The sequence below is a fragment of the Littorina saxatilis genome, linkage group LG12 (assembly GCF_037325665.1).
Source record: "Littorina saxatilis isolate snail1 linkage group LG12, US_GU_Lsax_2.0, whole genome shotgun sequence".
NCBI lineage: Eukaryota > Metazoa > Mollusca > Gastropoda > Littorinimorpha > Littorinidae > Littorina > Littorina saxatilis.
In genome coordinates, this window is record NC_090256.1 from 19,135,343 (window position 1) to 19,152,125 (window position 16,783).

The 16,783-nt window shown below is 40.6% G+C and overlaps 1 long non-coding RNA gene across 1 annotated transcript in view; it reads right to left on the bottom strand.

Moving 5' to 3' along the window:
- Positions 1-11,838: 11,838 nt before the first annotated feature.
- The window catches only part of LOC138981439 (uncharacterized), an 83,183-nt gene continuing 78,238 nt past the window's right edge, over positions 11,839-16,783 (bottom strand). Inside the window, exon 2 of the long non-coding RNA XR_011460633.1 lies at positions 11,839-12,008. This is a non-coding gene — a long non-coding RNA (uncharacterized lncRNA). The remainder of the gene's footprint in view (positions 12,009-16,783) is intronic.

Genomic DNA, 16,783 nt, shown 5'->3' on the forward strand with positions numbered 1-16,783 from the left:
TACTCTTGTTTTGTTTTCTACACGCCCTCTTTGTCCACGTTTTTCAGACACACCCCTAGCTATAAAATGGCCTATTATATCATGTCCGTGGTAAAGCGAGAATATTTACTTTTTCACAACTCATCCACACCAGACGGAGTTATTTCCGAACACTCTGCACAAAAAGCAGACATGACACACACACACACACACACACACACACACACACACACGAGCACACACACAAACTGAGCTGATTTGTGTTCATGTCATGGCGATCTTTAAAGATCGCCATGGTTCATGTGCTTACTTTCAGATTCTTCTGTTATGTGACGAAGACATACAAACAAACAAGCAGTCAAAAAGGCCAACGGTATTAATAAAAGCACAGCAAAGACAGACAGACAAACATGCAGACACACAAACACACACACACACGCACACACACACACACACACACACACACACACACACATACACACACACACACACACACACATATATATATACACACGTATTCATTCATTGAAGCTTTCACGCATGTTCCCGCGCAAACCATGGGTGGGGTTGGGGTGGGGGCGAATAGAGGGGCGGAGAGGGGGCTGGTTGGGAGGCTTTACTGATCAAGAATGTTATGTTCATAGTGTTTATACACATACGTACATCAAAGACAGTCAAGACAAAAACGCTTCAGTATATAATTGACAATCATTCAACCAAGAAATGCTTGAGACGTTTAAAATGGCAAAACATTTGGTGCCGATGATGATGTTCAGGTTTATCAACATTGCCCATTGCTACATTATGATATAGTAATAACGTGTTTTGTTGCTCTTCGTGCAGTTTCAATACCTACAATCTAATCTGGTAGAACGTATCCGATTAGTATATCCAAATTCGCCAAAGCCAGTCTTGGCACCAAGGCATACTCGGGACAAAACCACAACAGCTTAATTTACACCGCTAAAGACTCATTTCTTCACGTGAAAACTCTTCTGCTCACTATCTCAAATCTTCTGCGGGATAAGACCAGCCTTGGCGATTTCTGTGCGCGCAGACTTGGAATTTTGTGATGCATTTATTTGTTAACGGACATTAGTGGCTTCTTGTGAAAGTAATCATTATTTCCCACACTGCATACACAGAATCCAAGCTGTTGGTTTTGAGTGTGTGTCCCGGTGGCAGGAATGACTTATACCATGTAAAATGATCATTACTGAGACTCTGTGTGTAACCTCTGCACACGTGTTCTTATACTGGAGTGACTGATAGGTAAGGCGACCGATAGATCGACTTAGGAAGGGCTCCTAATATGGACCACTTTTTGTTTCATGCTGATAACTAGCTTGTTTTCTTGCGAAGAAGTTTTATTTTATGTTTTGTAGTCCTTCTCTCTTAGGTTAAGCGTTAGGCCTAATTAAAGTAAAATAGCTTCGATAGACATTCAGCAAAAATTAAATACAGAAAAAATCAGGCTAATATGGACCAGTGAAGCGGCCTTCGTGAATCACTGTAAAAAGCCCCTTATACTTCAAAATAACAGGATACAACTTAGTGTGCAAGTCAGACTAATTGCAATATGCTTTAGATTTATCTGTTTCGGGTTGATGAGAGCATTATTTGAAGCACACCAGAAACTAATGAAGCTTATCAAAAACAGAGTGAAAATGAGTGAAATTATCAACTTCCACGAAAAGAAGACTATTTGTTTTTGTTTTTTTTTAAATCTCGAGGGCTAGTTATAGGTTATTTTCAGCAAGCTTATTGATAAATTAATGAAAATAGCCTTTAGCTTTTAATTTCTTCGATTTGTTGAAGGTGGTCCATATTAGGGGACTCACACATACTTTGAGATTTTTTGCTATTATTTTGTGTTTGCAGAGAAACTCGGGGTCAAAACTGCTAAAATGTAACAAATACGGTCTTAGCTGTCATATATAGCAATTTTTGTGTGATAAAAGATTTGGCTGTGGACAGAAACGAGTCCGTTTTAGGCAGCAAATTTAGAGTGAACCATGCCAAAAGTGAAAAAAGAGAAAAAGCCTAACGGTTTTGAGGTTTGTGTTTCTGCAATGTTTTGACATGTGCAAGTTATCCAGAGAGGGTGAATACAGCGAATGAAATTGTTTTTAGCGCTCTAGCGCCGTTAGTTTGTCAGAACAGGAGGTGGTCCATATTAGGAGCCGGTCCATATTAGGAGCCCTTCTCCTATCTCGGGTGACATGCAATGACCTGAAAAGAGGCTGTAGGCGCCATCATTCTGTTGACCGATTATTTCAAGTGTAAGAGTCGGTCGATCTGTCTGCAGCTTGTCAACGGAGGTGTTAGAGTGAGGCGGCTTAAAAGGTTGCTTGGTTGTGTGAGTGTGTTTGTGTGTCGGAGGGGGGGAGAGTTGGATTGTGTGACGGTGCAGCCTTTACCAAAGGAACTACACTCTCAAAATCGTGACAGACTTGAAACAAATACCCCTCAAAACAACATCGACCAGTCCTTTTTGGTAACAGTATCATTACAATTAAATAATAACAAAATATATCTTATAATAATATTATATGGCATTATTTAAGGCGTTTCACAAGTAAGAGTCGGACACACTACAGCGTTCATGTATCATTCGTGTGAAGATGTATTTGACACGATAGATGGTTTGATCAGAAGTGGCGGGCACGTTGTAAGCCCACTAATGATGTGAACGACCTCTGAGCGCAGGTGAAACAAATTGTCTTTCTACTTCTGATGGCGACTGACACTGTCAGGGAATGAGAGCTACATTTACAGACTAAGCAATATACCATGCACCACCTCCTCCCGCCAACCCCCCCCCCCCCACACACACACACACACACACACACACCCCGCTCGCCCTTCCCATCTCTCTCTCTCTCTCTCTCTCTCTCTCTCTCTCTCTCTCTCTCTCTCTCTCTCTCTCTCTCTCTCTCTCTCTCTCCCTCTCCCAAAAGCCTTAATTGCGTGTATTCTTTCTGTCCACCTGGCTTTCACACTTTGCAAATATGAACAAATAAGAAATTAAATCAAATTATAAACGTTACAAAAAAAGTGAGAATCCCTTTGCAAAAAGAAACAATTCTGTTTGTACTACATTGTACTACATTCAGATAATCAATTTGTATTGTATTGTTTTGTATTGTTTTGTATTGTATTGTATTGTATTGTATATATTGTATCACATCGTATTGTATTGTATTGTAGGCTATTGTATTGCAAAATACTCCTTTTACATGTGAACAGTTTGTTTGTCATGGGCTGAAACTCCCACGGCTTTTATGTGTATGACCGTATTTAATCCGCCATTTAGGCAGTCATACGCCACTTTCGGGGGAAGCATGCTGGGTATTTTCATGTTTCTAAAATCCACCGAACTTTGACATGGATTACATGATCTTTTCCTCGCGCGCTGGGTCTTGTATTTACGTTTATCCTACATACGTGAGAGAGACACCCGTGAGATAATAATCGTTCAAATCACACGTGTGTGTATCATGTAAATGAGGTCATGTCAAGCAAGTCTGGTTTTTCCACTGCTTATGGTGCCAAAGTCACCGAGACAAACGTCATAATAGAAACAAAAATTGCGCTCGCTAATTACCCTCCATGAATCTTTAGAACTAACACGTCACGCCACACTTTCAGAGTGACGTTTCTTTGCTTTGACGTAATAGATTGCACGAGGCTTTAGAAGAGATCGAGGTTCCAAAACAAGCGTCTTTAATTTAGCTGCCTCGACTGCAGGACATTATCAGTAAAAATACACGTAAGTACAGTATGTAGGATAAACAGAATACTACATGGCTTGCTGTGTCGTACCAGATTTACCATCGTTGCTTTTTCAAATAGTGAACAGCTCGCTTTCGCTCGCAGTTCAATATTTTAAAAAAAAACTCGTGTAAATCTGGTACGACACAGCAAGCCATGTAGTATTCTCTATGTACACACGAAGGGGGATAAGGCACTAGCAAGTGACCTGGGATATCAGAAAAATCTCCTCCCAGGCTTATCCCACCAGGCGGCCGCGGCCGGGATTTTGAACTCACAACCTTCCGATTAGGAGGCCGATATCTTTACCATTGGGCCACTGCGCCCGTCGTGTGAATTGACTAATGCGGAATCGAATACAACCTTTTGTCCTGTGTTAATTCCTACTTCGCCTTCGTGATCGCTTTTCAAACCCGTCCTGATGTTCATTCTTGAGCCTTTCGGGTTCGGCAACCTCAGCGATTGTTTCCGATTTAAAGGTCCCAAAAGGACATCAAACTAAAAGTCGCATGTGTGAGAAAAGAGGCTCTGATTAAAAATTACGAAACTAACGTTCAACATATTGCGTGCAGAACAGAGGAAATGGCCTCTGATTCTAACGTTAGGAGCATCAGTCGCGTGCGAAACGGAGGACATGGACCCTGGTTAAAAAGTGAGACAATAACGATTAAAAATACTGCATGATTAACGGAAGACATTGGCTCGGATTAAAAATTATGAAACTAACGTTAAAAACATGGTGTGCAGGGCGGGGAATAAATGAAGGTTCCCATTTAAAATCAAATAAAGTGCGAAACTATCAAATATTGCAAGCAGAAAGGAGATGGGACAAACTTAAGTCTCTGATTAAACAGAACAAAAACTACCGTTAAAAACATCGCGTGTAAAATGGCACCCATTGTTTGTGGTTCAACATTTTAATTTTTTTTCATAAACAAAGTTCATGTTGAAAATGTTGCGTGCATAACGGTGGACAGGAACCTCGTTTTATGTTCGCTCCCAGCATCACAGCGTGGTGGCTTGATTTCTGAAAGCATCCCCTCAGATTGTTGAACTGTTCACCTGCTGACATAACTGTTCACCTGCTGACATGGGATTTGAAAGTTAATGACATGATCTGACAGCGTAAGAAATCAGCGGGAATATTTCTACAACGATCTTTTCAGGCTAAAACGCATTACACTTTTTTGTAACATGCAAGACAATATCTGTGAATAATGTGTTACGAAAGAGATGATAATATTATATGGCATATGTTTGTAACTAGCTCACGCTGCTCAGTTAAGAAAAGCTTAATTCATGATTTGTGTGAGACGTTCTAATAGTGCATGTTACAATCTGCTGTAGCATTATATATATATATATGTTAAATGAAACAACACAAGTTATTATCTGAGCGGGCATTTAAACTATCGGTCAAAATCAAAGCAACAGTCTAACTTATATGTGCTAACAGGGCGGAAAGAAGACAAACATAAGACGACTAGGTTTTTGTTCTCATAAACTCTAAGATTATGACTAGGACATGAGAATGCTTCAAGCAGGAAAATAATGCAGATATACATCTTAGTTGTATGTTTCACTTCACAAACATGCTTTCAGAGATATTGTCTTTACAAAACAAAACACACACATATAACATGAACAAACAAAGAAAATGTAAAAAAAGTAAAGCAAACCTCCTTGACCTTCGGCACCCTGCACGTTGGTTATTCATGTGTTCAAAAAGTCTTGTGGCACAAGGCAAAAGGTTCCACCATGTTTGTATTTGTTTTGTATCAAAGCATTATAAATTCACATGGTGTGTCAACGAAATATAATATTTTTCAGCGCAGTGTGATTTAAATTGCCAGCACCAAAAATGATTTCGGAAAATGTAATCACCAAATCAGATTACTTTTTCAATATTCTATGAAATATTAATAAATAAATCCAATCATCAGAAACTCATAAAATTGTTGTCGAATCTTCTGTAACTAATTTACAATAATTTTAAAGTTTCCCGGAAAAATCATACCTTTGATTGGCACAGGTTTCTCCGAGAGAAATCCAACATGTTGTGGAACAATTATAATCTTTAGTGTTTGCTGACAATGTGTTACAAAAGCGGTGCTGTATGAGGAACTTATAAAACAACAAATTTGCGCGAAACAGAGCGAAAATCTTTATTTGTGTTGGACGCTCTAATATTGCTCGCAATAAGCTGCTGCCACACTAAAATCTATGACAGACAACAAAACGGACACACAATTAAAACAACATTCATCAAATAAGAGGGGGAGACTGCATGTGCCTTTGTGCGCGGGTTTGTATGTGTGCGTGTGTGTGTGTGTCCGTGCGTGTGGGCGTGTGTGTGTGTTTGTCAATGTGTCCGCCGGTGTGTTCTTGTGTTTGTGTATGTCTGTATCTGTGTGTATGCCAGTTGGTGTGTGTGTGTGTGTGTGTGTGTGTGTGTGTGTGTGTGTGTGTGTGTGTGTGTAACCGTGTGTTCGAGTTTGTACGTGCTTCTCTTTGTGGTTGTGTGTGTCTGTGTCTGTATGTCCGTCGGTGTGTGTGTGTGAGTGTGTGTGTGTGTGTGTGTGTGTGTGTGTGTGTGTGTGTGTGTGTGTGTGTGTGTGTGTCTGTGGGTGTCCTTGTGTGTCTGTGTCGGTTAGTCCGTCGGTGTGTTTATGTGTGTGCGTGTCATTTTGTCTGCGTATGTGTGATTGTGTGTGTGTCCGTGCGTGTGCGCGTATGTGTGTGTGTCGGTGTGTCCGCCGGTGTGTTCATGTGTTTGTGTCTGTCTATATCTGTGTGTATGCCTGTCTGTGTGTGTGTGTGTGTGTGTGTGTGTGTGTGTGTGTGTGTGTGTGTGTATGTTGGCGTGTGTTCGAGTGTGTGCCTGCTTCTCTGTGTGTTTGTGTGTGTCTGTATGTCCGTTGGTGTGTGTGTGTGTGTGTGTGTGTGTGTGTGTGTGTGTGTGTGTGTGTGTGTGTGTGTGAGTTTGTGTTCTCGTGTGTCCCACGCCCAACAACCAAAGCGCCTACAACACCTAACATATAGCTCTATTCAAACAAGGCTAAATCTCATACACCGCCCTCCTCCTACCTGAACTTAAGTTCCCCATTCTCATATATTATTTTAGCAAGTTATATTTGATATTCTTATTTGGCTAATGATATATATTTTTTTTTATGTTTCTAGTTACGTATCTATTTACTTATTCAGTCAGTTATTTATTACATTATTTTGGCATTATCCAAAAGTCTGAAAAATATTTTACATAAATAAAAAGCAAATAAGCCTACAAAACCGCTCCACTCCAACTATGTTTCGCGTACACTATGGCAACAACCCCAACAAAATCTTTACTTCCATCCCCATTTTGAAATATCGCAACAACAGACTTCCAGATCTATAACACGATCATATGTGTTCTCTGTTTGCATGTCTGTCCAGTGTCCTGTCCCCCCATAAAGCATATCAACTCTACCTGTCCCAAGATAGGCCAATTGGTTCTAAGAGGACGTTAAAACTAATTATCATCACACAATGGTACCCAGCTCTGGAGAAAACCCCAGTAATGTATAAAAAGCGATCATCTGCTGCGTCCATCAACCCACATACATGCAGAAATAACAGGTAGATTTTGGAAGACTATCGGTTGATTCTAACGAGACAAAAGTCCGTTTCGGCGCACGTGAGAGCATTTTCTATCCGGTAAATTAATTTGCCAATGAATGATTTTCTTTTCGGTAAAAATCAACTTGGTAGCTCAGGCTCCGATTGGTGCAGTTTATATCGGTATTGGTAAGACAGCCCTATCGAATGCAGAGTTAGCCGGTAGCTTTGCCAGGATACCGATAGATTCTTCTGCGTAAAAAGTCTGCTTTGGTGTTGCATTGAGAACGTAGCCCGTTCACTTTTGATATCCCTTCTCTTTCTTCGCCCGTATTTCACCGTGGGTGGGAGAGCCCCCCTCCTGCTCCCCTCCCACAACCCCCCTTCCCCCTTTTTTTTAATTCAAACTTAAATTGTCTCACTTTACTGTTCATCTACTGCTTTAAAGATATTGTTCAAAGTACTATAGTCCCCATAGTGTGTCCTGTTTGATAAGTTCACTTTTATTCGGCCTTTGTCTACCGTGTTCGATTCATCTTAATCGTCACTGCAACACACAACCCTGCTTAACCAACAGTAATCCGATCCGACTAGGCAGACTTGTCACTTCATAAATCACCTTCTTCTTTGGATATATTGATATTCTTCAAAAGTACTACATGTATAATCCTCCCAGTGTCTCCTTTTGGGTGCGTTCTTTTTTATTCGGCCTTTGTCTGCCGCATGCTATTGTCCTTAATCATCAACGCAATCATACAACCCTGCTTAACGAACAGAAATTACATAATTATGACGAGCTTACCTGAGTAAGTGAAGTCTAATTGTGGTTTTATTGACCACAATGTAGAGAGGAAAGGGATTACGTGAGATAGAACGCGGGAATACGTCACTGTTTAACGACGTGTAAATGGTGCAGAGAAAAGAGAAAGAGAGAGGAAAGGGATAGGGAGTGAAAACGGTTATCGGTATAACTCTGAAGACAACTTAGGGCGAGGCACGTAATCCCTTTTCTCTCTACATTGTGGTCGATAAAACCACAATTAGACTTCACTTACTCAGGTAAGCTCGTCATAATTATGTAATTTTATCTCCCACAATTCCGAGAGGAATGGGTCACGTAAGACTTTAAAGTCTGCAGCATTTACACCCTATCACTGTCGATGAATTGAAATACATATAAACCTACCCCAATTCTGCATGACAGAACAGCCTGTCCAAAACTCCTCCCACTGTCCACTGGTTTCTTGTAAACAGTTGTGAAGGTGTTAGCCCGACGCCAACCAACAGTCTTCAGAATAGTTGCCAGAGGAATTTCACTTGCAGCTTTACTAGATGCAGCGGAACGAGTTGAATGCGGCGTAAATATTGTCATGTCAATACCCGTTTTTTTCTAATCCAATCTTTGTCCATCGACGGATAGTATCTCTCGACACCGCTTTGTGAGGGGCTGTCCAACTGATAAAGAGTCTCGTTTCCGTTCCTTTAAATGCACGAGTTCTTTTGACATATTGTTTCAAATAATGTACAACACAAATTGCCAAATCAGACGGAAAGGCACAAAATACCACTTCATTCTGATGTTTGTTTGGGCCAGAAGTTTTGAGCAAATCCCCAAACCTACATCGTACATCTTCCTTTGTCCAACTCATGTTACGCAAGTCCATCAACCAAATCGCCTGTCCCCTTTGACTAGAGACCAACAAGCACAACAGCACAGTTTTGAGCGTCAATTGTGCCAGCGATAAAAATTTTGCCGGTGACCATTCTTTTAAAAATTGTAGCACTAGATTAGCGTCCCAGGTCACACAATTACGAGGCAAAGCTGGCCGTCTGTTGAAAGCTCCTTTCAAAAACTTCTTCACCATTGGATGACAAGCCACTGAACAATTATCCTGAAGGGACAATGCGGAAACAGCGCTTCATGCCATGTTCAAACTGCTGTATCCTTTGCCTTCTTGGAACAGTTTCGTTAAAAATCTTATCAACTCATGTGGAGAGGCACGAAAGGGATCTCTATCCCGTTCAAGGCAATGCTGAAGCCAGCGTTTGAAGTATGACTCGTAGTTACGCTTCGTGCCCTCTCTCCAGGCTGACATGATAATGTCTGTTGCTTCATCCTGAATTCCCTGTTTCTGAAGGGCTTTCCGGACAAGGAACATGCTACTAGTTTAATCTTCTTCAGTAGTGGATGGTGCTCCCCTGTCAGTGGATGAATGAGGAAGTTTTCTTATCGGGGCAACAGGACCGGCAGCTCTACTAGTAGACGCAACAGTTTCGTGAACCACACTTGCGTTGTCCATAATGGCACCACCAGCACACACTCCGCCTCTAAGACTTCTATCCTTTGGAGCACTCTTGAAATGAGACTGAAAGGCGGAAAACAGAACGCCCTGAACAATGACCAGTCTAAGGAAAATGCATCAATGGCAAATGCATCTGGGTCAGGTTTCCATGAAACATACTTTCTTAACTGTGCGTTAACACGAGAAGCAAATAAGTCTACATCACAGAGACCAAACCGATTGATGACTTCTGCAAACACTTGTGTGTCCAAATGCCATTCAATGTTGTGTCTATCCACACGGGATTCTGAATCTGCCTCTATATTTAGGCAACCCGGTAAGTGTGTTGCTGTTATACAATTACTATGTGATAAGCACCACAACCAAATGTCTCTGGCAATGTCGTTGCACAAAACTTTTGTGCTGCCCATGTTATTAATAAAAGCCACAGTGGTGCTATTGTCTGTAAGTAACTGAATGTAAGAGTGACATAATCCCATGGAAAGGGATTTCAGGGCAAAGTAGGCTGCTTTAAGTTCCAAACAGTTAATATGTTCAAAAGCTTCTTCCTTGGTCCGCATTCCCCCTGTGGTGCTACCCTGACACTCCGCCCCCCACCCTATTTTCGAAGCATCTGATTTTACCATTACAGTAGGTATGCCTCTGCTAACAGGGGAAGGATATTGCTTTACATTATCAATCCACCAGAGAAGGTCTGAACGAACTTGTTCTGAAACCACAAGTTCTGCATCAAAGTCACCTTTCCTAACAGCAAGGGCTTTATTTTTTGCGATCTCTAATCGTTTAAAAAAGAGAGGTGCAATCCAAACACGCGGTTGGGCAGCCACTAAATATCCGATAACTTCAGCCAACTGCCTAATTGTACACTTCTTTCTTCCAGCTAAATCAGAGCACTTAGTACGAATTTTATCAACTGTCCGGGGGGTCAGAGAAACTAACATGTTCTGAGAATCTAGCTGAAACCCTAAAAACTCAATGCATTGAGTAGGTGTAAATACCGACTTCACAGGATGCACAGTAAAGCCCAAACGATCCAACAAAGCACATGTCAATCAATCAATATGAGGCTTATATCGCGCGTATTCCGTGGGTACAGTTCTAAGCGCAGGGATTTATTTTTTATTTTTATTTTTTATTTTTTTATGCAATTTATATCGCGCACATATTCAAGGCGCAGGGATTTATTTATGCCGTGTGAGATGGAATTTTTCTTACACAACACATCACGCATTCACATCGGCCAGCAGATCGCAGCCATTTCGGCGCATATCATACTTTTCACGGCCTATTATTCCAAGTCACACGGGTATTTTGGTGGACATTTTTATCTATGCCTATACAATTTTGCCAGGAAAGACCCTTTTGTCAATCGTGGGATCTTTAACGTGCACACCCCAATTTAGTGTACAACGAAGGGACCTCGGTTTTTCGTCTCATCCGAAAGACTAGCACTTGAACCCACCACCTAGGTTAGGAAAGGGGGGAGAAAATTGCTAACGCCCTGACCCAGGGTCGAACTCGCAACCTCTCGCTTCCGAGCGCAAGTGCGTTACCACTCGGCCACCCAGTCCTATGTATCTAACACTGCTGCCTGGCATTCTTCAAAAGTGTCTCCTTGCAAAAGGGTATCATACATATCAGAAGGGTATGGCCAGATAAACGTAAGTGGGCCAATACAGGCTTCAGTAGTTTTGTGAAAATGGGGGAAGAATCACGATATCCCTGTGGAAGAGCCAGGAACTCAAAAGTTTTGCCATGAAACTGAAATCTGAAATATTTTCTAAACTTGTGAGCGATGCGTATGGAGAAATATGCATCTTTTAGATCAACTGAGGCAAAAAAGCAATCCTTTTTCATTAATGACACTGTGTTTTTTAATGTATCCATCTTGAAGTGAATCTTTTCAATTGTCTGATTCAAAATTGTTAGGTTTAAAATCACCCTTTGACAGTGTGGATGATAATTTCCTGTTCCTCACTGCATCGTCGACCCTTTTTGCTAGATCCTCCCCAAACAAAAACTCGTTAGACGTCAGTTTGAAATTTAGCTGCGCATTGCATAAGTGTCGGCCTGAGTGCTTCGCGCCGCACTTGTGACAGGTCCTTGTGTGAAGCCATAAGAAGTCGAGCCGCATCGGCCAGTTTGCAAAAGCTGTCACGCTCACTCATCTTCCGACTTGCTGGTTTTTGAGTCACTTGAGAAAAAGTGACTCTATGTAATCGGTCAGTGTTAGTCTGTCCGGCCGGCCGGCTGTCCGGCCGGCCGGCCGGCCGTCCGTAGACACCACCTTAACGTTGGACTTTTCTCGGAAACTATCAAAGCGATCCGGCTCATATTTTGTTTAGTCGTGACCTCCAATGACCTCTACACTTTAACGATGGTTTCGTTGACCTTTGACCTTTTTCAAGGTCACAGGTCAGCGTCAAAGGAAAAATTAGACATTTTATATCTTTGACAAAGTTCATCGGATGTGATTGAAACTTTGTAGGATTATTCTTTACATCAAAGTATTTACATCTGTAGCCTTTTACGAACGTTTTCAGAAAAAACAAGGGAGATAACTAGCCTTTTCTGTTCGGCAACACACAACTTAACGTTGGGCTTTTCTCGGAAACTATAAAAGTGACCGGGCTCAAATTTTATGTGAACGTGACTCCCAGTGACCTCTACACTTTGACGTCTGCTTTGGTGACCTTTGACCTTTTTCAAGGTCACAGGTATGTCTTGAAGGAAAAAAATTGAAATATCATATCTCTGAAACTATTCATCGGATTTGATTCAAACTTTATAGGATTATTCTTTACATCAAATTATTTACATCTGTATTGTGTTGTGAATAGCAATTTTTTCCTGTCCATCTGATGCCTCATATAATATTTAGAACTGCGAAAGTGACTCGATCGAGCGTTTGCTCTTCTTGTTCTTTTAGGTCGGACATAAGCTGAGCGATAATGTTCAGCGCACAACCTACTTGTTCCTGAACAAAGGACAGGTTCGAGTCTCTTTTCTTTGCAAACTTGTCTAACAGTTTGCCATCTAATTCACGATTTAGAGTCGGCGTTCGAAGTGACGTGACATTTTTGGGCCGCAGATAGTTCTGAAGAGTGTCTCGCACACGTGCCCGATCTGATGGAAGAAGAAGTCCTTCCTCAAAACGATCTGCCAGAGATGGATGAATCCCCTCGCCAACTGTATCCACTACTATGCCTGCGTCACAATCATTGTCCGAAGCAACATCCGTGCCTTCAGCCGAATCAAACTCATTTTCGAACTGCTCATGAGCAAATCTAACCGAAGCACCGTCTTCTTCATCCGCTTGCGACTCTTGCGCCGAACTGCTTTTGGTTCCATGCGACTCGGTTCCACACGATGTTGAAGCAACAGGTGTCGCATTAAGCTTACCAACTTTCTCCAAATCAGATAGTCTGCCAGACAAGGCAGTCATTGTCTCCAAAATTGTGTCCATTTTCAGAGTAACTTCACAATCACGTGGGCCAGACGAGCTTTTCTCTATCGAAAGAGACTTCCCATCAACTCCCGCCTTTTCTGGCGGTATCACTTCAGAAGGTTGTGCCTTCGCCGGTTTCTTGCCGGTTTTCTTCTCGCCAGCAGCACATTCACCACCTCCCGAGTCCGCCATATTACCGAACAAAAACCACACGAAAAAGTTATATTGATTCCTGCGGACGAGCAAGCGCACCCGTTACAGTATCAAAACAATTGAAAATCCACTCCAAAGATTTTCAAATCTTCAATGGACTAGTGCCCAGCCTTGGCACAGCGGACCTTCTGTGGCCCATAGTTCGCCTCAGGCAATAGTAATTGCTGTAATCGAGACAGATGCTGAAAAAAACAAAGAGGCTGCTTCAGCAAATCGTGACTGACTTCGTCAGCAAATCGTGACTGACTTCGTCAGCAAAACTTCTACTACATTTCCGTAGCCAAATATAATAGATCATCCTACCAAAACAAGTAACGATCCCGACTGAACTTAGGTCACACGTGCAAAAACAAGTAACGATCCCGACTGACCCAAATATAGTAGGTCACACGATACAAAAACAATTAACGAGCCGACTGACGCCCGTAACATTTCCATGTGTTAGCTTCGACGAATAAAATTCATACGCGAAACGACGCGTTCCCGGTTCAAAAACAAACAAACGCCGAAAACTTCAAACTGTTTCCTTACCTTGCAAGTTGACACAATGATAAACAATCAAAATAGTCAATACACTTCAACTAACCTACAACTAAAACTTGTACAGAGAAAGGTTAGAGAAAAATGAAAGCAATGCAAAAGATAGACAGTGCACCAACACGTCTTCACAGGACGAAAACCATTCGTTCAGTGACGTATTCCCGCGTTCTATCTCACGTGACCCATTCCTCTCGGAATTGTGGGAGATAAAATCAGACTTAATGGACTTTTCCCTTCGTCAATCATCTTCTGCTTTGAATATGGGCAAGGCTCAGAAATGGTGTCTAAAAAGTGTGACACATGATGAAGAAATGGAAACTGTGTTTTGAGTGACAAAAAGGATGACATCTTGTGTACAATAATAAATTACAACCAACAATGCTAATTTCAAGTCAATCAGACTTTTATTAGGTCTAAAACAAGACAAAACAAGTTGTACATAACACCACACAATGCCTTATACTTTCATTTGATTAAAGTATAAATTTTGATGATGTTTTAATGCAAGCAGAGATTGAAAAAAAATTTGTGTGCAAGAATAAGCATTTTGTTATAAAGGGCAAAAATGTTCAGCAACACACAAAGAAGATATTCCACAACAAAAACGCAGTACATAACTTCACCACATTCACTACTGCTTCACTTTTGAAATGCACCTAAATCCAAGAGAAAAAAAGATAACATAATAAGTGTGGTAGAAAATGAAATCTGATCCATAGAATATTATTTCTGATCACCTGCAGTAGCATTTAGACAGTAAAACATCAACCAAAAGGGCAATCTTAAAAAAAACAAAAAAACAATGCTACTAAATATGCAATTTAGCCCATGAAACAACTCCAACTGGCAATGCTAATACAAAATCAGGTCAGAAGTTCATGGCTGAACTGTTTTGATCACACACACACACACACACATTGTTAACGCCAAAAATATTTAATAAAACAGGCTAAAAGGCGATCTCACCCTTTGACTATACATAACTTCACACAATAATTTCTCGAAAATGTGGCTTTAAACCAAGTAACAGGAACAATATCAAAATCAAAACACATCTGCAGCACAGGATCAAGCATATGAATGTTGTCATATCAATTACTGTGTCCTACCTTTGACACAACACGTGCTACGCAGCAAAGATATCATTTGTACATAACTTCACCACAATGTGAGTGATTCCGTACCCTGTTAATTTAAATGTGGCAAATATATTACCTCTGCATTTGCAAAATTGGTTAAGAATTACCAATTAAATAAGAAATTTATGTTTTGTGAGCATTCAATGCAGGAACTGTTTAAAACAAATGAATTATATGTATATAATACTGAATGTACATAACTTCACAAGAATGAAAGAGATTCCTTACGGTGTTGCTTTGAAATGTGCCATATAAATGATATCAATTATTCATGTGGCATGTAGATAAGTAAAGTTATTTAGTACACTCATGAAAAGATAAATTTGAAGAAAAGAAACATTGCACACAGGTTATAAAAAAGACAATGTTTTGATCTCACTGAGCGTACATAACGTCCCAACAAACCAATTTCTCATTGATGCTGTTAAATTATGCACACACTGACATTAGTATAATATCTTCATCAACATGTTTTTGTCAGGCTCAATAAACAGGCAAAAAAACAATAGATTCGTAAAACATCTGAAGATAAACGCATGTTTCCATTGTTTCAAAAATGTACATAATTTCACACATCTAAAACAATTTGCAAATAATCTCTTTGCTGTGAAGTGATGTACATTACTGTCAAAGGCAACATTATTCCATGACTGAAGAAAAACAATGGAAAGTTGTTTAACAACAGAACAATAAAAAGAAAATCATATTCATTATCAATCTTCATAGACACTAATGAAGTAAAAAAAAAAATTAAAATAATACACCAAGACTGATTTCAATTGTTGTGACTTTATGTACAAATCAGCCAAATTTTATTACCACAACCTTCTGATGAGAAACCAACATCAGACTCTTTTTTTTTCAAAACACTGATCTTCAGAACAAGAAAATACGCTATATGAACGAAGACAGCGCAAAAAGTGCGACTTTTTTGCTGTACGTTATTTTCACAACAACAAAAAACATGTGGGGAAGGAAATTGTACTGTGTGTGCCTGTAGATCTAACGAAAAGGTGGCGATTTTGACAGCAAACAATAGCCCATGGTTCGGTCCCAAGAGCAACATCGTTCAGATTAAAAATTCAATGGCCATTGTTACAGAAATTGAAGAAAAGTAGCAGAAAGTGTCGATAGCTGTTGTACATAACATGGACGCGAAATTCACAACAACAAAAAACTTGCCTGGTTTGTTCGCGTCCCCGGCCTCCATCGCTCCAAATCCAGTCGCAAACCGCGAGAAACGTAAACTGGGTCAAACGGACGCAGCAAATTGCCGGCAACGCGTACTTTTACAGGATGCCGATGCGCATAAACAATGAGTACATATCACTGTTCACAGCAAACTGCAAACGGCGACTTTCATCGCGATTTCTGTTTTTTTGGGGAGTAACCTGTCAGACCACAATTGCTCAATGGAATATTAATCTGTAAGAGTTATTCTTTTAAATAGTGACTCTCGTTGTTTGTTATTGAACTGCTGTGCAACTGTGTATAGATTCTTACGCGACAAGAATCTTTCACAACAGTCTTTTGATAACTGTATTCTACAAAAGTACACGATAGTCCCTAGAGTGTCCCCTGTCCAATACGCTCTGTGTATGTTACCTTTGCTCGTCATATTTCATATTCTTATTCCCCACTCTGCTTTTTTCTCTCTGTAAACTTGTAGGGCTAGTTATTTTTCGGTAACTAACCCAGCAACCAAAATCACTTACCCAACAACAGGCCTGAATCCTCGATAGCAGACAGGTTTAGTAGCTAGACTTTATGGGATCTACTTTTGCGAT